Below are 25050 nucleotides of genomic sequence, written 5' to 3'. Positions count from 1 at the left end.
ATTATCAGCACTCTATATCCTTTACAACCATAAGAAATGGCATGTGCCTACACCACATGAGATCAACTACCTATTCGATCTCAAGTCCAACCCCAACCACAACAACACGGGGTTCTTCCATTTCTACCACCAAGAGTCTACTCGTACATATCTGAGCGACATCACCTACAAATCCAACGTAGGAAAGTACTTCCAAGAGTACTTTCTTACGACGAACCTGGTCGCTGATAACTTGGCTTTCACTCGAGGAGGTAAATTTCTCAATCATTGGTCATTTATTTATTACTAGTTTGTTTTTCTTCTCCATCCTTAGAACCTTGATGTTACGTCTAGGTCCATGGTATCGAAAAGATCCCACTCCAGAGATGGAGATAAGGGTCGCAGCACTGGCCAGCTTGACGGACATCAAGAAGAAGGTCAAGGAGCTGGTCACAGAGAGCAATCTGAGGCTGGTCGGCCTCTTAGAACCTTACCAGGAAGTGATGGAATCCACTACGGGAGTGCTACTAGAGAGGGCATCCTCAAGCAGCAACAGGAGTGACCATCCAGGAACCCTCCAGCAACCCTCAGGCTGCTGCTGCCTCTGCCCGACATGGGAAGGGCAAGCAAAAACTTTCAGAGTACATTGAGCCTGTACTCGAGTCTTCTGACGAGAACGGTACTGGCTTCTCACCTTTAGATAACTTGCCCATCCCCTGTCATTTATTTGACAGGGATGACAACTTTAGATTTGTGATCAGTAGTTTAAATTCAGACTTCTTCGAGGCAGAGAGTGAGTGTAGCAGTAGTTCTATAAATAATGTATCGACTAGTAATAATAGCTCGAGTATATTACTTAGAATTTCCTTTCTCCTAATTACCTTGCTCTTCTAAATAACTTAAATTATATTGTTTGGTCGTTTATTTCCATCCTGCAGTCATGCCTTCTGGAGAAGCCTTTGACCTATACACTGACGATGATGCTCCTCCGAGCAAAAAGAGAGCGAACAGGCGGCATCCTGGGGAGGGCAGTAGCGAACCCTCCAAAAAGAAGGCTCGAGCAGAGGATCCTTCGGCGCCTCCATCAGCGCACTCTTCCTTCAAGGAATACCACACCTCCCCCTCCTCCTCGCAATAGCCTTCCTCCCGAGCAGGCAAGGCAACCCTCAAACAACGACCTGCTGAGTGTCGCCTACAATGCTAATCATGAGAAGCTACAAAGGCTTTTAAGGCATCGTTGTAGCCAGGAGGCCTTCTCACACCTTCCTCCACTACCGCACAGGCAGGTCATCAGCTGCGGCCTGTGTGAAATTCTCAGCGTAAGTTTCTCTCCTTTATCTAATTGAGCAACACTTTCTTTCACTGCCCCTGTCTGATTTACTGTTCTATTTATGTTTGCAGGGTATCCTCACAATGGGGCATAGCTGGCGGTGAGATAAGGAGTTTGAGGCTAAATTTCTGAGGAGGTCAAGGCGGTCGAGGCCAAATATGCCAAGTAGCTGAAAGCGACCGACGAGAAAAATGCTAGCTTGAGTGAGTAGCGGAGGAAACACCAGGAGGCATTGGTTAAAATTACTGAAGCCAATGAGAAGTATAAGGAGGCTTCGGTGCTAAATTTAAAGAGGCCTCCAAACTTCAGGATGACCTGGTGATCAGCAGGAAAGAAACTGCCGAGCTGGAGGAGCGCGCTAATCGGCTCGAGGAGACCAATGCTCGCAACTTGGAGAAATACAAGGGAGCGGCGTTCAAATGCTTCTACCTATTCTGGAAGAGCAACCCAGGGGTGAACTTTTACTAACTCCCAGAGCACATGAAGCAGGTTGAGTTGGCCAAGTGTGCTGCTCGCCTGGAAGAAGAGAAGAATGCTCAGGAATCTCTTGAGATCTCTTTGGCGACAGGCATCGAAGGTTCCGAAGAGGATGCTGGGACTATAGTCGACCAAAAATCACAACAAGAACCTCCTGCTGCTCCATAATTTTATTTATTTTTATTTGTAACCGGGACATACGAACCACAATTTGTGATGTCAAGACAATTTTTTCCTGCGTAAGGCAGCTTCCTTTTAATTACTAATTACATCCGAGCAATAATTTTTCGTGGTGTAACACATTTCAATTTGACATTATAATATTTGATATTTATTATAACATTTGCTCGCATGACCGAACTTAGCATAGCACTTTATTTCCATTTTACAAAATCCAATTTTTTTGAAAAATACTCTAAGTGTCGTAGTATGCTTTCCCTTATTTTGCTAGTGTGTTTACATATGCTTGTTGATATGCTTTGCTTGCTTAGTACCTTATATGCCCCCCAAGTGATTGAGGAGCTTAAGGTCCTCAGTCACTTTCCATGACCAAGACCTGTTCGAACATTACTGCTCGCGAACTTATAAAAATAGATGATATAGCAAAACAACACACGTAATGAGAAAATACTTGTAATAAATACAATAATTGACAAGAATAACTGGCTGTGCACAATTCCTTTTATTTCTCGTAATAAATGGACAAAATCGTGTCCGTACGAGTGTTCAAAAATTGATCTTACACTTGTAAGCGACCAGTCATAAAATTGACCAGCCCTTATTCATAAACCTGTAAAAAGTGAAATTAATACAAGCCAATTCTTTAAAAAGAATTGTTTATTGATAATACTTGCGCAGGTGTTCTCCATTCCAATAGCGAGGAATGATATCTCTATTCAAGCGAGCAATTTTATATGTGCTTGGTTGGAGGACTTCTTCAATCTGATATGGACCCTCCCAGTTAGGGCCAAGTACTCTGGCAGCTTGATTTCATGTGTTAAGAAAAACTCTTCTAAGTACCAAATCTCCCACGTTGAACTTCTTTCTCGTACTTTAGAGTTAAAATATCGAACCACCTTTTGCTGATAAGCTACCACTCAAAGTTAAGCTTGCTCCCGCCTTTCATCAACCAAGTCCAAAGACTCCATCAATAATTGATCGTTAATACTCTGATTGTATGCCAACCTTCTATGTGATGGCAGGTCTAACTCAATAGGCAACATGGCCTCATATCCATAGGCCAGAGAAAATGGAGTATGGCCTATTGCTGTTCGATGGGATGTTCTATACGACCACTTCTGGTAGTTGTTCTGGCCATGGCCCCTTTGCTTCTTCAAGCCTTTTCTTTAGAGTGTCCTTCAGGGTTTTGTTGACAGCTTCAACTTGTCCATTTGCTTACGGATGAGCTACCGATGAAATTTTTTTGATAATCTCGTGCCTCTCGCAAAAATCAGTGAAGAGATCACCGTCGAATTGTGTGCCATTATCAGAGACAATTTTTCTTGGTTACCCATATCGACACATGGTGTTCTCGACCACAAAGTCTAAAACCTTCTTCGTCATTATTGTTGCAAGTGGCTCAGACTCGGCCTACTTCGTAAAATAGTCAACAGCAACCACTGCATACTTGACATTTCCTTTTCCTATGGGTAAAGACCCGATCAAATCAATCCCCCATACTACGAATGGCCACGGGCTTTGCATCTGTTTGAGCTCATTTGGGGCTGCTCGAGGTATTTTGGAGAATCTTTGACACTTGTCACATTTCCGAACAAAGTCCATAGAGTCATCATTCATGGTTGGCCAGAAGTATCCCTGCCTTAGGATCTTTTTTGAAAAACCCTGCCTCCCAGCGTGATCTCCGCAGAAACCTTCATGAACTTCTTGCATAAGTTCCTTGGCTTTTTCTTTAGAAACACATCTTAACAGCGACATTGAGTACCCTCTTCTGTATAAAATTCCGTCGACCAGAACGAACCGAGCTGACTACCTCTAGAGGGTCCTTGATTTGTTTTTTTTTCCACTAGCAACACTCCTTGCTCAAGGTATCTAATGAAGGGTGTCATCCATGTTTTTGTCGCTAGGATCACCAGTGAAGACTCCTCTGTTCGAATGCTTGGTGCTGACAAATGCTCAACCGATACTATGTTCAAGGTGTCAGCGTCCTTTGCACTTGACAACTTAGCCAAGGCATTGGCATTTGAGTTCTGATCCCGAGGTACCTGTAGGAGAGTATACTTTTCGAACTATGCTAATAAGTCCTTGGCCTTATTTAAATAAGCAATAATCTTGAGACCTCGAGCTTGATATTCTCCTATAATTTGATTAACCACTAGCTGGGAGTCACTGTAGATCTCAATTGACTTTATATCCATGTCCTTGGATAATCTTAATCCTGCGAGCAGAGCTTTGTATTCAGCTTCATTATTGGACGCTGTAAAGTCAAATTTGATTGCGCTATGGAACTGATGCCCTTCTGGGGTAAAAAAGATCAGTCCTGCTCCAGCATTGTGCTCATTGGAAGAGCCATCTACGTATAGCTTCCAAGAAGAAATGTGACTTTGGAGTCCAGTATCCTCCATCGGTTCGATATCTTGGATTCCAGTGAATTTCGTGACAAATTCTGCTAGAGCCTGTTCCTTCACAACTGCTCGTGGAGAATAGGAAATATCAAACTTCCCAAGTTCGACTGCCCATTTTAATAATCGACCGGCTTCTGGTTTCTGTAGGACTTGCTGTAATGGCTGATTGGTGAGTACCACGATGGGGTGAGCTTGAAAGTATGGTCGCGCATTTTGGAGGCTAGAATCAAGCAATAGGCTAACTTCTCAATGGGCGAATATTGCAATTCTGGTCCTACTAACCTCTTGCTTACATAGTACACAACTTTTTGGACACGGTCCTCCTCTCTGATCAAAACTGCGCTAGCAGCATACTCTGTGACTGCCAAGTAGATGAACAAAGTTTCTTTTTTGACCAGTTTGGATAAGATCGATGGTTGTGACATATGACACTTTGGCGTCTGAAAATCCTCCTCGCACTCTTCTGTCCACTCGAACTTCTTGTTGCCCCTGAGTAGATTGAAAAATGGAACGCACTTGTCCGTTGACTTAAAAATGAATCTACTCAAAGTGGCAATCCTCTCAGTTAGGCTTTGAAGATCTTTAATCTTAGCGGGTGATTGCATCTCGATCAGGGCCTTGATCTTTTCAGGATTAGCTTCAATACCTCACGAGTTTACTATGAATTCCAAAAAATTTCCTGATCCAACACCAGATGAACACTTGAGGGGATTTAACTTCATCTGATATTTGTTCAAGATGTTGAAGCATTCTCCAAGGTCCCCGATGTGCTCTTCTTCCTTCTTTGACTTGACTAGCATGTCATCAACATATACCTCCATGTTAACACCGATCAGTTCTTTGAACATATGATTGACCAGTCGCTGGTAAGTCGCACCAGCATTTTTCAAACCGAAAGGCATTACTTTGTAACAGTAAAGCCCTGTATCTGTTCAAAAGCTAGTGTGATCCTCATCAGGTGGATGCATACTGATTTGATTGTACCCAGAGTATGCATCCATGAATGATAAAATCTCATGCCTTGATGTAGCATCGACCAACTGCTAAATCCTAGGGAGTGGGAAACAATCTTTTAGGCAGCCTTTATTGAGGTCTGTGAAATCCATGCACGTCCTCCACTGGTCATTCAGCTTGGGAACTAGTACAGGATTAGAGATCCAAGATGGATAAAACGCTATCCTGATGAATCTGTTCTCCTTTAGCTTCTCGACTTCATCCTTTAATGCCTTCGATCTATCTTTGTCGAGCAGCCTCCTTTTTTGTTGCACTGGTGGAAATTTTTTGTCTATATTTAAGATGTGGCTGATAACTACTGGGTCAATCCCAACCATATATTTATGGGACCAGGCAAACACCTCCTAGTTCTCCTTCAAAAATTCCACCATATTTTTCTTTATTGTTGTCTCTAAGTTTTTACCGACTTTCACAACCCTGGTCGGATCTGCCTCTTCTAGTTGGACCTCCTCGAGGTCCTCCATGGGTCCCACATTTTCTTCAAAATTCCCAAAGCGAGGATCTAAGTCTCCATCCTCACTTTGGGCAACCTGATTGGGCTTGCACTTCATTTCCTAACAGCAACCATTTTTTGACTTTTTCCCCTGATCTGCCTCTTTTTGCCTTGGTAATTCAGGAATTATAACATTCCCGCTCTTCACGCTAGTTTCCAAACATGTATCCCACTCCTGGGTCGGTTGGAAACTTCATGGCCAAGTTCCAGACCGAGGTCACAACTCGTAGATCGACTAGAATAGGCCTTCCAATCACAACATTATATGCTGAAGGACAATCGACTACTATGAAAGTAGCAAGTAATGTCCTGTTCGCAGGTGCCACTCCTGCTGTGACCGAAAGCCTGATCGACCCCATTGGTGTGAGCCCTTCGCCAGAAAAACCGTAAATGGTTTGGTAGCATGGCTCCAAATATTTCACTGATAACTTCATTCTCTCCAGCGAAGATTTATACAAAATGTTGACTGAGCTTCCTATATCTACCAATACTCGCTTGACCATCATATTAGCAATCTAGCATCCACGACCAGAGGATCTGAATGTGGAAATCAAACATGATGAGCGCCAAGCTTAGAGAAATTTATCGATTCTTCCTCTGCTCGAGCATTTTTGGCAGTTTGCTCCTCTACGTTTAGCATTTCAATGTCCTAGTCGTGACATGCGTACCTTTCTGTTGCCTTCCCACTATCACCTGCCAGGTGTGGGCCACCACAAATGGTCAGCAATGTACCAGCAATTGGAGCTGGCTGTAAAGGGGGCGAGCACTGGCGTACAAGTGCTTACTCGTTGCCTCCTTGAATATCTCGCTGAGAACCTCCAGCCGCTTGCACATACCTCTTTAGGTGTCCTTGTCTAATAAAGAACTCAATCTCATCCTTGAACTGGTTGTACTCATTGGTGTCATGACCATAGTCGTTATGAAAATGACAAAACTTGGTTGTATCTCTCTTGGAGATATCTTTTCTGATTAGGGTTGGTCGTCTGAAGGGAACAGTTGTGTGAGTGGCCTGATACACTTCTACTCTGCTATCGACTAGGGCCATATAATATGTGAACCTCAGCTCATATCTATTACCTTTAGGGTGCTTGTTCTCAGATGTTGATGGCTCGTGATTCGCCCATTTTCCTCCGTTTTCACATTATTTTTGCTGTTTCCATTGGGTTTCCCAAACCCATTGGCAGCTTTGGTGGGATCTTCTTTTGGGCCTTGGTCGTCTGTGGGCAACTTCCCTTCGTTGGCAATGGCCTCCTCGAGCTTGATGTACCTATCTACTCAGTCCAAAAATTCTTGGGTGCTCTTGATCCCATTCTTCCGCAAACTGTTCCAAAGGGATGAATGGCGTCGTACTCCAACAGTAAGTGCCATCATCTTTCCTTCATCGCCAACAATCTTAGCCCCAGCAGCGACCCGCATGAAACGTTGGACATACCCCTTCAAAGTTTCTCCCTCCTTTTGGCATATCTTGACCAGCTGATTGGCCTCGGTCGGATGTACTCGACCAGCATAAAGTTGTCTGTAAAATTCCTTCACGAACATTTCCCAAGACACTATGCTGGCTGGAGGGAATTTGAAAAACCACTCCTGAGCAGTTTCAGACAAGGTGGTTGGAAAGATTCTGCACCGAGCGTCGTCTGCAGCTTTTGGATGTCCATCTGTATCTTGAATTTGTTCATGTGAGATACAGGGTCTTCTAATCTAGTGAAGTTGTGCAAGACCGGCATCTTAAATTTGCTTGGGGTCTCGACCATTGCTATTCCTTGCATAATTGGAGTGCCTCTTCTCCGGTCATATTCGATGTGGGATGTCCGGCTTCTCACTAGTTGCTGGACAGCCTGATTCAATGCATCGAGCTAGGCCTACACAACGTCTGGTTCTATTGGAGTGACTGGTGCTGGAGGGGCATACTCATCGTGTCCTTCTCTTCTGTCATTGAGAATATCCCTCAGATCCTCATTCCTATGCCTTTGTTCGCTCATGCCCAGCCGATCTAAGACGTTGGGCTGTCTAGGCTGCCCCCCAGCTGTCTAGGCTCGTCGGTCGGTTCTCTCTTGGTGGAGGGTTCTGTTCTCCACCCCTTTCTCCTTGTTGTCGACCAGCAGTTCCTCTGCCAGAATCCGCCTCATTATAGTCATGGCCATCCTTAAAGTGTGACCCACTACGGTGCGACCTGCTACTCGCACTGTTTCCCCTCCTCTTGCTGGGATGTCCCGACCGATAGGTGGAGGCCTGCGTTGGTCGGTGGGTCCTCGGGAATTATTATGTCGAGGAGGATCCCTGACCGCAGAGCCTGATTCAACCTACCTTCTACTTGAAGAAGGGAATTTTCCCCTGCTCAGTGGGTTTGGCTCCTCAATAGTCTGGCGTCTAGGACTTCGAGGAGGCTGTCCAGCCCTATTCCGCCTTTGCTGTTGGGGATTATCTCGACCAGCGTGAGAGGGTGGTTGCTGCTCAGGATCCTGAAACGGCCTATCTGAGGGTTTTCCAGTTGAGGTGGAGTATAGTGATGTTGGGGATGATCTGAATGTGGACCTTGTTGTGGTTGAGCACTAGGTGGCTGATTCGGTTGGGAACCCGGTGCAGGCTGTCCACAGGCCAACTGAATGGCTGCCTCCAAAGCGGTAGTGGTGTCCCTCTACTTGCGGTCCATGTCAGCCTGCCGTTCATTCAATTCTTGGCATTGCCTATCAATCTCTCTCTGCTGCTTCGCCATCGATTCAGCCACATTTTTTTTATTAGCCCTCAGATTGGCTAATTCCTCCTGTAACACAATCAGAGTCATCTTCAAAGTCTCAGAATCCATTTCCTCCTCTTCAAATTCCACTTGTGGCTCAACCTCAGCCACATTTTACAGAGGAGGTTGGGTTGGTGCAGTACTAGAAGTTTGTCCAATCTTTCTAGCTGTTTTCGCCATTTGATCTTCTTGGAGGTCTTGAGTTCAGCTCTCAATGAAAGCACCAAAATGTTGACCCTTGATTTGGTCAACGACACAGAGTCAAGTAAAACGACAAAAACAAGATGAATTCAAGATAAAAAGATAAAAAGATAAATGACACCAAATATTTATGGTGGTTCGGCCCCAGAGATCGTAATAACCTACGTCCACTTAGTGTTCTTATTAATGTAGAATCCCAAAAACTGTGACCAATGAACTAAGGTTCACAAGTTTCACAAGCCTCAGGATGAATACAATTTTGGCGGATAAAAACACTATAATTCTCTCTCAAAATTCTCCAAAGTAAAAGTCCCATCTCTTGAGCCCTTTGAGTCTTATTTATAGGCTCAAGGAGTTCTACTTGGGCCGATGGGCCTTAATTACATTTAATATAGGCATATCTAAATAAAAATGGAAATCACAATTATTACATAATTGCAAAATTACATATCAGTAGGAAATATCTGAAATACTGCGACGAGACTGGTCGCTCATAATATATGACGTCTGCTGATTGAACTCTCTTTTGGTCGATGGTCGAACAGATTGTACTCACTAAAACGGTCACGTGTATCCTACGTGTTTGTTAATTCTGCCACATCATCAGATAAATATTTTTTGGGTAAATAAAAAGAAACAAAAAGTTCTCAAGCTGGATTTACAAGGATGGAAGACTTACGAGGTCGCTTGAAGTAACATTGTTCGCAATTTCTAAAGCCATTTGACATAAAGAATAAGTCTTTATAATCATTGGATGGTTGGGGAGATCAATGACAAATGGAGTTTGGAAACCACGTAAGGTAGTAGAACCCGTCACCACGTCCCCTCTGGTCGGGGCTTGCCTTGAGGCAGAAGAAGTATTATATGTCTGCCGGGGTGGGGACCTCCCGCTTATGTTTCAAGAACATATATTTCAGCCCGGCCAAAAGTCTATATGAATTTGGGGGGAGCTGAAAAGGATCCAGTTTTACGTAGTTTAAGAAATCTACGAAATATTGGTCCAGGGGAAGGAAGGCCCCAACCTTCAGGTGCTCATCACTCCAAGCCGCGTAGTCGTCTTGGAAAGGGCCACAGCTCCGTTCCCCTTCGAACGCAGGTCGAACGAGGAGAGTCCCAACTCCAATCTCTATGTCGTGGCTCAACATAATCTTATTCACCTTCCCCTAAGTCATGATCTTTGAGATGATATGCTCGGCCTCGAAGAACGCGTTGGGGTCGACGGGAATTTCTGTAACGACCCAAAATTACTAATAAGGCTTAAGGGCCTTGATTAGTGTGTCGGGAGGGAATAAATGGATTATGTATGATTTAAATGATTAAATGCATGATTATGTGATAAGCATGCGTATATGATTATTTGGATATATGTGATGTATGATTCTATGTACTAGTATGCATGTAGGCCCTGATTAGGTTATAAGGGCATATTCGTAATTTTGGCCCATTGAAGGCATAAATGTAAATATTTGTGATAAATTGTTGAGACCACATTATTATGTGGATATATTTGTAGCTTGTGACTCGAGGCGATCCTATTGAGTGGTTTAGCGGAAAAGTCATGGCGAGGATTTATACCCGGCTCGTGGGAGTCCAGGGGTATTTCTGGGAATTTGGGAAGTAAATTGGAGATTATTTGATGTTGAGGAATATAATTGGTGATTAGTTAGGTGTCAGGATGTAAGTGGTAAATATTAGAGACACTCGAGGAATTAGCAAGAATTGGGAACAAATGACCAAAATGCCCTTGGAAGGATTAAGGGCTTTGATTTAATGGGAGGGTATTATGGTCATTTGGTTTATAAGGGATAAGAGTTATTTCTGCCTTTATGACTTAGTGGAATGTTTAGAGTATAGTAGAAGCTGAAAGAAAGGAAGGAAAGAGACAAAAGAAAAAGGAGGAAAGAAAGAAAAATAGAACACCTAAAAGCTTACTCTTTCTTCTCTCTCGATTTACCATTTTGTCACCCTTTCTTTTGGAATTTGAGCTGAAAATTCAGAGGAACTTTAGGCTAAGGCTTCACACTTGGGACCTTGGTCAAGTTTGAGGATTCAACAGGAATTAGTCACCCAATTAAGGGAGTTAAGCCTGAGGATTTGAGGAGTTGAAAGCTGAGGACGTGTGGAAGATAACCTAGGTCGAAATTCTCCTTTGAAGGTATGAAATTCTAGCTTTAAAGTTCTGAAGTATCTGTTGTTTTCTGTTGAGATTTTGAGCTTCAAGCTCAATCATGGTGGTTTCTTTATTTTGGGGTGCATGTGCTTAAGTTTCATATGGTTGGGTCATATGGGTGAGTTATAGATGATGGTAGGCTTATTTTGTTATTTGGATGAGGTTTGGAAGGATTTTAGAGGGTTTTGGCTCGAGGAAGTTCGAAGGGGAAAATCAGGGTGTTCTCTGGCTATGACTAGCATTGTAGCGCTAGCCTTAGTGCGCTACAACGCTAGGCTTGGGTGTCTGGGCGCCTGTTGGCTCTGTTTGTAGCGCTATAGCGCCCTCTTTATGGCGCTGTAGCGCTACCTTGCTTCCAGAAGGGGGTTTTTGAGTTATTTCCTAGGGTTTTTGCCCGGGGGCTCGGGGTTTGATTCCCCCACCCCGTTTGGAGAAATTAGGGCTTCTCGAGGGCTCAGGATTGTAACTGAGGCTAGGTTTTGGAATTTAAGTATGGTGATCATTTTGATCTATGGCTGTGACTAGGTGTACGCTAGGGCTCGGAAGGGATAGCGCTTGAGGGTCGATTTCATTTATTAAAGCTAACAGAAGCAAAGGTAAGAAAACTGCACCCGGTTATGTGATTGTATTGGAACTAAGAGCACCCTATATCTGTGTTGATCGCGTTTTTGGCCAACGACGTGTAGACGTCAAAACAACAAAAAACCTTCAAGAGAAAAATACGACACAGACAATTTTTATAGTGGTTCAGCCACAATGCGTTGGTAATAGCCTAGTCCACTTAGAGTTATGATTGTGAATCTACACTCAAGATTAGATGAACCTGAGTCAACTGAGTTTCTTTAGTGCAGATTAAAAGAATACAAGATTTCTCTCAAGATACCAATATTCTCTCTCTGGAAAATTAGAATCTGAATCCCTTTTATGATGCCATGAGCCTTGTATCAATAGGCTCAGGATCGTACAAATGAAGTCCCCCATAATCGAGATGTTTTGTTATTCTACTACATTTAATTAATAATAATATTACAAATACAACAATACACTACTTTTGTGGGATAATCTGAGAGATTCCCGCGTAGGTACGATCGATTCTTGCTGAAGCCGTTACTGGGATCTTTTGCGTAGCACTGTTCTGCTTAGTCTTTCCACATCACACCCAGAAGGAAAACTGAAGGGCGAAATCACTTCACTGGTCGGCCACATCCTCACTGGTCGGCCAAGACAAGTGACTGGTCGGTCAAACACATGTCCGGTCGGCCAAACACTTGACTGGTCGGACAAGCAAGCACCTGACTGGCCGGACAAGCACCTGACTAGCCGGACAAGCGAATGACTGGTCGGTCAAGTGCATGATTGGTCGGTCAAGCACATGACTGGTCGGTCATGACACTTGATTGGTCAGTCAAAAATCTTCACCGGCCTACCGGATCGCTCCTAAGCCAGATCACCCAGCCATTCCTTGCCATTTGTCACTTCTATTGGCACGTCATCGTTTTCAAAATTTTGGGGATAACATTTGCCCCCCAAGTTTATTATATGATATACTCACATAATAAAAAAATTTCTCCACTGGTGACGGCACAATAATAAAAAATCTAACTGTACATCTTCCCGCCTAAGCAACAAACCACGACGCCACAGCAGACCACGATCACTGGAATTAACTGCTCCCAATCATGGGGAGAAAATATACCCAAGGGAATTCCAAGAGTCTAAGAATAAGTGACAATTTCCACTTTTTCTCTTTAAATAGACCCACAAGCGCTCATAATCTCATAAGCAAAAAGCTCCCCATCTCCCTCATTTTTTTTTTCCTTAGCCGTGCACTCCCAAAGACTCTTCTCTTGGCCGAAAATCTTCAAGGCTTTCAAGAAAAAGCTCCAATTTCCTCACGCAAATTCAAGGGTTCTTCAAGAAATCAAAACCCCTTCAAGATATATTTGGGTAAGTCCTCTTCCTCATCTCCATTTATGTGTTTTTTTTCTCAAAGCTTAAGAAAAAATATGTGTAGGCCGGAACCCCCATAAGAAATTTTCCCTTGAACTTGTGTATGAATCTTTGATATATAATGTGTATTGTGGCAGTTTTGATGTTGTTTAGGCTATGGGTAACTCAATTTTGTCTTCAATTTCATGGAAATTTAAAGAAAAATGAATTTTTCAACCTAAATTACATATATGGGTTTATGGGTATTTGATGATAGATAGGGTCTTTAGAACTTTTGGAACCTTTCAAATCCCCCATTTTGATCTTGTTGTTGTGTATTTTGAGTGAGGAAAAGTGTTTGTGCTCTATGGGATTTAGGTTTTTTCAAAATGGGTTTAGGGAAAAATGTTTGTGGCCGATCGGCCGTCGCCGTTTTTCCTTTGAGTATTCGGGCATGCCTTTAAACCAATTGGGCATGCCTTTTCCAAGCTCTCATTTGGTTTGAGTTATTCTCCCACCAATCGGACCCTTCAACAGCCACTCAGACCAACACCCATCCGATCGAGGTGCCTCACACCTGCCCCTCGGACACGCGCTGGCTGGTCTACCATCCGATGGGTTGCCCCGCGTCTTCTCTTCGGACGCACCCTGGCTCCTCGGATGCATCAGCGTAACCACAGGGCACCGATTGGTCACCATGCATGCCTGCTGGGCTCCTCAGGTGCGCACACGCTTCGTGGCCCTTAGACACAAGACAGCTACTCGACCTGAGCCATCCACTCGGAACTAGACGCGCGTGCTGCTGGGCTCCTCGGGTGCACACACGCCTCCGCTCGGAAACCACACAAGAAGCCAACTGCTCGAATGCGCACACAACTGTTCGGATGGTACGCTCAGCTGCTCAGGCACCACACGCCATCCGATTAGACAGCAGGCTTAACTCCTCGGCACTTTAAGCACTTTTAGGCACAAAAGTTCTTTTTTCCCTTATGCACATTATATTTTCACCACTTAGATGAATATTTATCTAAGTAATAAAAATAAATATTTTTCTGCTGAAATAATTGATTTATGCTTGTTTGGTTACTCACCTCCCCGTATTTATTTTTTGTAGATGAATCACTTCGACTATAGGGGAGGTGATAACCATACAAATTCTGACACTTCCATCCCGCAATCAAGCGATACTCCTCAAAGCAGCGATTCTTCATCGAAATCTCCTAGCAGTCGCACCCCCGAAGATCGCCTTCGCCGTCTTAAAAAGATCCTCCCCCGATCAGCCTTATATTTCCTCCATGAAGAACAGTTTCTCAATCAGCAGGCTGAACATTCAGAAATGAGGGTAAAGAAATCTAACAGACTTCCTCAGGACCAGGACCCTCAGGTGGCTCGCAGAGCGGCACAGAAAGTAGTGGAACGCAGTGAAGTCTGAACTTTGGCTTCTTCAAGACCGCCTCGCCAGACACAAAAGCCCAGCAAGGCTCGGAGAAAAATCGTTCATAAATTTACCACCAAGATTCAACAATTATCCGTTCAAAATCCAAGAAAAGACGGAGAAGAAACACCTTCTTGGTTTATAGCCAAACCCTCCAAACTTAACCCCGACATGTTTGACAAACATATTCAAGCCTCAGGCCTGAGAGGGGTTAACGTGATATGTCCACGCCCTCATCAGAGAGCCAACAAGCCTGGTGGACCTTACTGTGCCTGGTCCAGGCACCACATATACGCAGGAGCTACCATCCCACTGCATTCTTTCTTTCGGTCAGTAGCGGACTACTTCAACGTCTCTCCCTTCCAGATTGCTCCCAATGGGATTCAGGCGTTGTCTGCTCTATACATCCTTTACTTCCTGCAAGGTTGGGATCCACCCACTCCTCATGAAGTGCACTATCTCTTCGACTTCAGGACTAACCCAAGCCACAAGAATACAAGTTTTTTCCACCTCTTCCACAGGCATAAAGGGATTAAATACCTCCATGGTATCGCTCATAAGTCAAATCCTGGAAAATACTATAAAGAGTATTTTCTTACTTCAGATATCAAAGCCAACAACTTAGCCTTTACACATGCGGGTCCATTTCACCAGCCCTTGCCTACCAAGGAAATGTGTTCCCGAGCAGAAGATTTGGCTAATATGTGCACCGAGGAGAAGAATGTCAAAGAGTTGATTATCGTGGATAATCTTCAGATGGTGGGGCTGTTACCAAGTAATTAGAACATCATAGTAGAAAGTACCACTAAGGAAGCAAATGCAACTGACCAGTCCAACGCTGACATACCAGTGACCATATCATTAGGGAACCCCTACCAGTGGACCAACGCAAACGTGTCATTCCCACACAACCTGGGAAAGGAAAGACCATCCAACTTCATAGAGACTTAAGCTCATCATCTGATGAAGAGGATGACTTCCTTGACCAAATCCTAAACTCAGGTCTAGTAGTCATAGTGTTATGTTTGATTTTAAATAACTTGGTTATATGGGATTTATAGAGTTGTCTGGTAGTTGTAAAGTATTTATCTACATATTGCTCTACTTTTTACGAACAAATCTTGTGTTTACTCTTTTGCAGATTCAGAGATGTTCAGGCAATTTAACACCACTCTTGCCCGAAAGAAGAAATCTGGGGAGGGAAGTGGCTCAAACCCCCCAAGCAAAGTTCCAAGGACAACCCCGACCAGCCAAGGAAGACAACCCGAGGAGTCGATTACAATTCTGCAGCTGACCCCTTCGTCGATTTCTCCCTCTGCGAGCCTAACCCCCACTCGCCTGACTGGCTTAAGTGAGCCCCTTCGCACTGCTGGTAACATTGGGAAGGAATTGCTCGACCAAACCCTTCATGATGCTTCAACAATTCAAAGCTTTGAATCCTTGCCTCGACTTAGTGTTGAAGTCGTCTTGCAAAGAAGGCTCCCTTAGCTGATGAATGTAAGTATTTTATCACAAGACAGTTTGTTATTAATCATTTTTACTTGTAGTAACTTCCTGTTTTCCATGCAGTCGCTTATCACTATCAGCCACGCTCAACATTGAGCAGTAGACTACAAGGAATTGATCAAGGTCTTAAATGATCAAATAGTGGACGCCCAAACTAAAGTGGAGACTTTAACTTCCTCGGAAAAAGATCTCAAATCCAAGGTGGAGTAGGCAGAGAAGACCGTGGCTGAGTGGAATGAGTCTCTTAGGGGGCTGGCTGATGAAAACAAAAAAAAAACTCAAATCAACAAGTCGTTGACTGATTAGCTAGAGAAATTGACTCATGAGAACGAGGAGCTAAAGTGAGAGAAAGAAGCCGATCTCGCTTGCTACGAGAATATTTGTTTCAATTGCTTTTACCAGGTGTGGAAGATGAACAAACCTCTCAACCTCGAATTTCTCATAGAGGAGGCCAAGGCAGAAGAGCTTGCCAAATGCGAGGCAAAGGCTGCTGAGGAGGCAGCTTATCCTGCTGGTACCACACCTTTTTCCCCCATACTATCGTTCCGACCGGAAGAAGCCACTGATGCTGAGGAAGGTGTTGATCAACCTGAGTGACAACCTGACCAGGGAGCCCCCTAGCCGACCAGTGAGCCTCCATCCAACCAGCTGACTCCTTAGCATACTAGTAGACATTTATTTTCTATTTTGCTACTGTACTTTTTCTCGTATGGCCGAGCTATTGGCATGAACACTTCACTTTTTTAGACTTGAGTCTTTTAAAAGTTTTATTAAATAGATGCCTTATATTTTCATATGAGTACTTAGTTTTCTAACTTAGAAATTATAAACATTTCATAAGTTACTACTAAGCATGCTTTCTCACATTCTTATTGCTCTAACATTTTATGAGCATAGCGTTTTATTTACACACGAATAGTTGTTCTTAACTTAAAATTTTGAAATAATTCCAAGTTAATTAAGCTTTGTAAAACAAGTTAGCTTAATGGCCTTTTTGACTTCAAAGATTTACAAGTCATCCTGAAAACAAATATCTTTGCTCGTGTTCTTATTGCTTGTGTTGAATTGTATACCAGTATACCCTATGTGCCCCCCAAGTGATTGATGGTTGAAAAATCCTTGATCACTTGCTACTTGACCGGATTTGTCCGAGCAGTTATTACTCGTGAAACACATTGAATATACAGAGGATATTTCAGCAGTTAAACACTGCAAAAACATGCAACTACTTAAACGTTGGTCATTCATCTGATGGATACTGACCAGTTGAACACTGCCCGTTATTTCCTTCAGAAAACCTTTTTTGTTTTAAGTTGTAATGACAGTTGAACACTGACAAAGCAAGAATAATCAACACATATGCAAAATTTGTAGCAAGATTCGACCGCGTTGCGCGTGATCTCTTTTATTACTCATAAAAAAAAGGACAAAGAGTGTCTAATTACGAGTCTCAAACAAAATAAAATTGTTCAAAATAACATGACTGGTTAGAAAATAGCCAGTTCACAAACAAACTTAAATAACAAGTTAAACACTTGAGACAAAGCTACTACTCTGTAAGCAGTATATATTGATAATATTTCCTCAAGTGCTCACCATTCCAATAGTTCCTGATCAGCTCTCCATTTAATCGAGCAAGTTTGTAAGTGCCGAGTGGCAAGACTTGCTCAATTTGATACGGTCCCTCCCAGCTTGGTCCTAGCACTCCAGCCGCCGGGTCTCTGATGAACACCTTTCTGAGGACCAAATCTCCGACCTGGAACTTTCGATCTCTGACTTTGGAATTAAAATAGCGGGCCACCTTTTGCTGATGAGCAGCAACTCTCAAGCTTGCTTTTTCTCGTCTCTCCTCAAGGAAATCTAAAGATTCAGCTAGCAACTGGTGATTCTCCTCCTGGTCGTACATGGTTCTCCGATGAGAAGGTGGGTCTACTTCCACAGGCAACATGGCCTCATATCCATATGCCAAGGAAAAAGGGGTATGGCCTGTTGCTGTCCGGGCAGTAGTTCTGTATGACCAAAGGACTTCTGGTAATTCTTCCGCCCAAGCACCCTTAACTTGCTCCAGATGCTTTTTTAGAGTATCCTTCAAAGTTTTATTTATGGCTTCAACTTTCCCATTGGCTTGCGGATGAGCTACCGAGGAGAAACTTTTCGTGATGCCATGCCTAGTGCAGAAATTGGTAAATAAGTCACTATTGAACTGAGTGCCGTTGTCAGAGACTATCTTCTTGGGCAGACCATAGCAACATATTATATTCTTAACCGCAAAATCTAACACTTTCTTTGAGGTGATCGGTTCTAGTGGTTCGGATTCGGTCCACTTGGTGAAATAATCCACAGCAACTACTGCAAACTGTACTCCTCCTTTCCCTTTGGGTAGTTTCCCGATCAGATCAATGCCCCATACTGCAAAAGGCCATGGGCTCTGCATTTGCTTCAAGACATTCGGAGGCGCCTTGGGTACTTTAGAAAATTTATGGCATTTATCACACTTCTTCACATACTCCATGGAATCTTCATTCATTGCAGGCCAGAAAAATCCTTGCCGCAAAATCTTTTTAGATAGACTCTACCCCCCATCATGATCTCCACAGAACCCCTCGTGCACTTCAGCCATTAAGTTTTTTGACTGGTCGGGTGCTATGCACCTTAGTAGAGACAAATAGTCCCTCTTTTATACAACACCCCATCCATCATAATGTACCTAGCTGCTTGCCTCATAATCTTCTTTGCTTCATTACGATTATCTGGGAGGATTCCTTGCTCAAGGTAAGCAATGATGGGTGTCATCCAAGTGTCAACTATTGTGATGGGCATGGCTTCTTGTTCATTAATGCTCGGCTCTACCATGTATTCCACTGGTACTATATTCAGAGTTTCAGCATCTTTCGCACTAGCAAATTTTGCTAGAGCGTCTGCGTTAGAGTTCTGCTCCCGTGGTACCAGCTTAATAGTATACTCCTCGAATTGTGCTAGCAGATCCTTGGTCTTATTCAAGTACGCCATCATGTGTAGGCCCCTTGCTTGATATTCCCCTAAGACTTTGTAGACCACCAATTAGGAATCACTGTTCACTTCAACCAGCCGGGCACGAACATCTCTAGCCAAGCGCAAGCCTGCTAGGAGGGCTTCATACTCTGCCTCATTATTTGAAGCGTTAAATCTGAATCTTAATGCACAATGAATTCAGTGCTTCTCCGGCGTGATTAATATAATTCCAGCTCCCGAATGATGTTTGTTTGATGACCCATCAACAAAAAGTTGCCAAGTAGGAAGATCATCTCTCTGCCCAGTTACACGATCTTACTGGTCGGGAATATCAGCAATCCCAGTACATTCAGCAATAAAATTCGCCAACGCCTGTCCCTTAATAGAAGACCTTGGTTGGTATTTGATTTCGAATTGGCCCAATTCAACCGCCCATTTAAGTAGCCGACCAGATGACTCCGGCTTCTGTAAGACTTGACGTAGGGGTTGGTCGGTAAGGACTTTAATGGGATGTGCCTGGAAGTATGGTCGCAATTTGCGGGATGCAAGTACCAAGCAATAGGCCAACTTCTCGATCATGGGATACATGGACTCTGCTCCTATCAGTCGCTTGCTAACGTAGTACACCGGACGCTGCACTTTATCTTCTTCTCGCACTAGAGCAGCACTAACAACATGCTCTGTGACGGCTAGGTAAATAAAGAGGTCTTCCCCATCAACTGGCTTCGAAAGAACAGGGGGTTGAGCCAAGTGTTCCTTTATGTTTTGAAAAGCTTGCTCACATTCTTCCGTCCATTCAAACTTCTTGCTTCCTCTAAGCAAGTTAAAAAATGGGACACACTTGTCCGTTGATTTATAGATGAACCTGCTTAGAGCAGCAATCCGCCCAGTCAAGCTTTGCACATCCTTAATTCTGGCTGGAGACTTCATTTCTGTGAGCGCCTTTATCTTCTCTGGATTTTCTTCAATCCCTCGCGAGTTAACAATGAACCCAAGAAACTTTCCCGAACTTACTCCAAATGAGCATTTGAGGGGATTCAACTTCATGTTGTACTTTCTCAGTATTGCAAAGCATTCCTCCAAATCCCATACATGTCCTTCAGCTTCCTTTGACTTCACCAGCATATCATCTATGTACACCTCCATGTTCTTGCCAATTAAGTCATGGAACATACCATTCACTAAACGCTGGTATGTGGCTCCCGCATTCTTCAAGCCGAATGGCATGACCTTATAACAGTACAACCCTATGTCTGTTCGGAAACTGGTATGCTCCTCCTCGGGAGGGTGCATACTGATCTGGTTATGCCCCGATTAAGCATCCATGAAGGACAACGTTTCATGAACAGAGGTTGCATCCACCAACTAGTCTATTCTTGGCAAAGGAAAACAGTCCTTTGGACATGCTTTGTTCAGGTCGGTAAAGTCCACACAAGTCCTCCACTTTCCATTGGACTTGGGCACTAACACTGGGTTTGAAACCCAGGCAGGGTAATATGCTTCCCTTATAAACCTATTTTCCTTTAGCCGCTCTACCTCCTCCTTAAGAGCCTTTGCTCGATCTTTGTCAAGCAACCTTCTCTTCTGCTGCACTGCTGGATAGCTTTCATCCACGTTGAGCATGTGGCTGATCACAGTTGGTGAGATACCCACCATATTCTTGTGAGACCAGGAGAAGACATCTTGATTCCTCCGCAAAAATTCTAGCAACTGCGCTTTTTCTTCTGACTTCAACTTTTTTCCAACCTTGACCCCTCTAGTCGGGTCATTCTCATCTATTGGAACCTCCTCTAACTCCTCGGTAGGTCCCACCTCACTTTCATAATTCCCAAAGCGAGGATCAAAGTCCGTTCCCTCGCTTTGAGCAACGCCCTATTTGGTGACTTCATCACCGGATGGGGCTTGTTGTCCACTTAAACAAAGAGTGTTTTCTTGGCCCAACTCTTCAAACATTTTTTCTCGATCGGCCACGACTGTAATGCTTTGGTTGACATCCATCTCCTCTACATCCTCTCTATCTGCACATATAATCATGTTGTTTTCTTTAGCCCCCTTTCGTGCTTTAGCCACCAAGGCATTATAACATTCCCTAGCCTCTCTCTGGTCTCCTCGGACGCAACCTATGCCTGCACTGGTCGGGAACTTCATAGAAAGGTTCCATATAGAGATTGTTGCATGCAAGGTTGAGAGTAGTGGTCGACCAATAACCACATTATAGGCGGACGGGCAGTCGACTATCAAAAACTCTGTCATAACTGTCTCATGCTTGGGAGCATCCCCTGTTGTGACTGGTAACTTGATCGTTCCAGCCGGTGACAACCCTTCTCCAGTAAATCCATAAATGACTTGAGAGCATGGCTTCAAGTCATTGATAGATAGTTTCATCCTTTCAAAGGATGATTTGTAGATAATGTTCACAGAACTCCCTGTGTCGACGAGGCATCTCTTCACCTTCATGTTTGCTATTTGGACTGTCATGACGAGAGGGTCATTATGAGGATATCTCACGTGTCGTGCATCATCTTCAGTGAAAGTGAGGGACTCACTTTCGTATCGTGGGCTCTTCGGAGGCCGCTCCTCTACAGTCATGACCTCGGACATCGATGCTGCATCCAACTCATGTCGGAGTGTTCAAGCATACCTTTCCCTTGCCTTGTTGCTATCCCCAGCCAGATGTGGACCTCCACATATGGTGTCAAGAGTGAAGTCCACAGGCTCGGGTTGTAAGGGTGGAGACCGCTGTCGCTTAAACCCAGGATTATTGTTACTTCCCTCTCCTTGGGTCTTTTCTGCTCGATATTTTTTCAATTTCCCCGACCAAAGGAGAAATTCTATCTCGTCCTTGAGATGATTGCATTCATTCGTGTCGTGACCATAGTCTCCATGGAAACGACAGAACTTATTCAAATCTCTCTTACTCATGTCCTTCTTGATGAGTGGGGGTTTCCGGTAGGGGACCTCCTGATGACTTGCGAGATATATCTCCGCCCGGCTGGTCGAAAGATAGGTGTAATTGGTGAGCTGAGGTTCATACTTAGTTGGCTTGTCATTTGGTCCCGACTTAGGCTTCTTATCATTGTGGCGGTCAGACCCGTTATTTCCACGTTTCTTACCACCACTTTGATCACTTCCATCATTCTTGGGGGGATCAGTTGATCCGCTCGGATTGTTCAGGCCCTTGTCTCCCTTCTCAATCGCGTCATCAAATTTCATATATTTGTCCGCCTGGTCAAGAAATTGTTGTAACGTTGAAATTGGGTTGCGATGAATACTGTCCCACAAAGGACTCCGATAGATTATGCCAGAAGAAATGGCCACCATCTTCCCCTCATCTCCAACCGCGATTGCTCGGTTGGCTTCTCTCATGAACCTTTGTATGTAGTTTTTGAGAGATTCATATTTCCCTTATTTAATATCTGCCAAGTGATTGGCATAAAATGGAGGGGTCCGAGCAGCGCTGAACTGCCTACAAAACTATTTCCTAAAACTTTCCCAAGAAGTGATGGAGTTTGGCTTAAATTTCCAATACCACTCTTGGGCAGTGTTTGACAATGTAGTGGGGAAAACTCTGCACCGATAGTCATCACTCACTCCGAGTAGCTCCATTTGGTCTTTGAATTTCCCCACATGCCTTATCGGATCTGCCTTTTCTGTATAAACTGGCAGTACCGCTGCTTTGTACTTCGCTAGTGGCTGGACAGCTCTAATTCGAGCACAGAACGGGCTGCCACTCCTGTGGTCTACTGGATTGATAAGGTCGTTTCGACAGACCTTGAACTGCTGCTGTCAGAGCATCAAGCTGGGCTTGGATGCCTGGGGCCACTACTTGGGACTCATTCTCGGGACCGCCTGGTCGGGCGCTCCTATCCGACACACCATCATCAAGTATTTCTACTTGAGTGGTAGGTCGGTTCGGATCTCGCCCTTCGACAGGGACGGTCCTTCTCCTGTCGGTAATGACATCTCTTAGATCCTTCTGAGAGGTATGCCTCCCTAACCGATAGAACACCGTACTCTGAGTTTTTTCAGAAGGCTTGCCGTGCGGGACATGCTCCTTGCCACTACGCTACTAGTTGGGATGCAGTGGTGGCCTTTCTGTCTACGCTGGGCGGTCTTTTCCTCCTCGTTGGTTGTTGCCATTCTTCTCCTTCGATTGGTCAGTGTGATGACTATTAGCTTCATCATGACCATGCCCGTCTTTGAAGTGCGAAGTTTCTTTACCTCGAGGAGCTCTATTTTGCTCCTGGTCAGGTGGAGTTTTCTTACTGCCTGACTTGTGACTTCCGAATCTGGACGTCTCTGATCGGTTGCTCCTTTAGGGGCTTCTAGAGTTCCACCTTTGGGTTGAGGCAGTGCCCGATCAGACCCCATCTTCTTCTTGACCAGGTGGGTTACTACCGCTTCTATTTGGTCCTCGAGAATTGGGTCTATCAGTGTTTTTTCAACCAGCTTTCGTGGTCCTTGCTCCTTGGGCAGCTGCTCCTCGTGCTGCAGCTTCGGCATTGGCCTGGGCCAGCTACGTAGCTACCTCCAGAGCGAGTGCAGCCTCACGATGTCGCCTATCGGCCTTTTCCTGCTGTCGCCTGATCTCTTCGCTCCTAGCGTCCATCTCCCGTCTTTGCTGCTCAAATGCAGCCTTCTATCTAGCCATTTCTTTAGCGAACGACTCCTGTCTGGCATTGAATTGTGCCATTTCCTCCTGGAAAGCCCCCATGGCTTCCTGGAGTTGTTCAACCTCCGGAGTCACGTCCTCGAGCAGGACTCTAGGCTCAGTCTCATGGTCTTGAGGACCAGGACCTTCTGATCTAGCAGGCTCTCTAGAGGAACCTAGCTTCTTGGAGGCCACATTGGTGTTCTTAGGCGCCATGATGCTACAGTGATTGTCTGTCTTTCTCTTTAGGCTCTCAATGAAAGCACCAAAATGTTGACCGCGTTTTTGGCCAATGACGTGTAGACGTCAAAACGACAAAAAACCTTCAAGAGAAAAATACGACACAGACAATTTTTATAGTCGTTCAGCCCCAATGCGTTGGTAATAGCCTAGTCCACTTAGAGTTATGATTATGAATCTACACTCAAGATCAGATGAACCTGAGTCAACTGAGTTTCTTCAGTGCAGATTAAAAGAATACAAGATTTCTCTCAAGATACCAATATTCTCTCTCTGTAAAATTAGAATCTGAATCCCTTTTATGATGCCATGAGCCTTGTATTTATAGGCTCAAGATCGTACAAATGAAGTCCCCCATAATCAGGATGTTTTGTTATTCTACTACATTTAATTAATAATAATATTCAAAATACAACAATACACTACTTTTGTGGGATACTCTGAGAGATTCCCGCGTAGGTACAACCGATTCTTGCTGAAGCCGTTACTGGGATCTTTTGCGTAGCACTGTTCTGCTTAGTCTGTCCACATCACACCCAGAAAGAAAACTAAAGGGCAAAAACACTTCACTGGTCGGCCACATCCTCACTGGTCGGCCAAACACTTGACTGGTCGGACAAGCACCTAACCGATCAGACAAGCACCTGACTTGTCGGACAAGCACCTGACTGGCCGGACAAGCGCCTGACTGGCTAGACAAGTGCATGACTAGTTGGTCATGACACTTGACTGGTCAGTCAAAAATCTTCACCAGCCTACCGGATCGCTCCTAAGCCAGATCACCCAGCCATTCCTTACCATTTGTCACTTCTATTGCCACGTCATCGTTTTGCAAATTTTTGGGGATAACAATCTGTATGATGTCATAGATGGTATTATTCCATGGGACATGTGATAAACGACCTAAGAGTTCCGGAATCAATATTTGCGCACAGGGCGCAGCTCGGCCACTGGTAGCTGAGGACAGCTTGATAATCACTGAGTTTGATTTAAGCGGGCCAGAGTCAAGTGGATAAATAGGGGTGTGACCTAAGGGCGTCGACCCTGGTTATTATATTTGAATTGGTTATTAATGTGAATTAACGAAATTGGTATGTTGAATACCTGATTATGTGAATGTTTTGGATTGTTGAGTACATGATTATACTGTATGAGTTATCTGATTGTTTGATTGATGATTATGCTCTGTTATTGTGTTTTCTTGCTGGGCCTTGGCTCACGGGTGCTACGTGGTGTAGGTAAAGGCAAGGGCAAAGTGGACCAGCCTTGAGTTGGAGAGCTTTGGGCTGAATGTACATAGTCAGCTAATCGGCCGCCA

This window comes from Humulus lupulus, chromosome 4, assembly GCF_963169125.1.
Source record: "Humulus lupulus chromosome 4, drHumLupu1.1, whole genome shotgun sequence".
Lineage (NCBI taxonomy): Eukaryota > Viridiplantae > Streptophyta > Magnoliopsida > Rosales > Cannabaceae > Humulus > Humulus lupulus.
Note: the sequence above shows the minus strand (reverse complement) of the source record.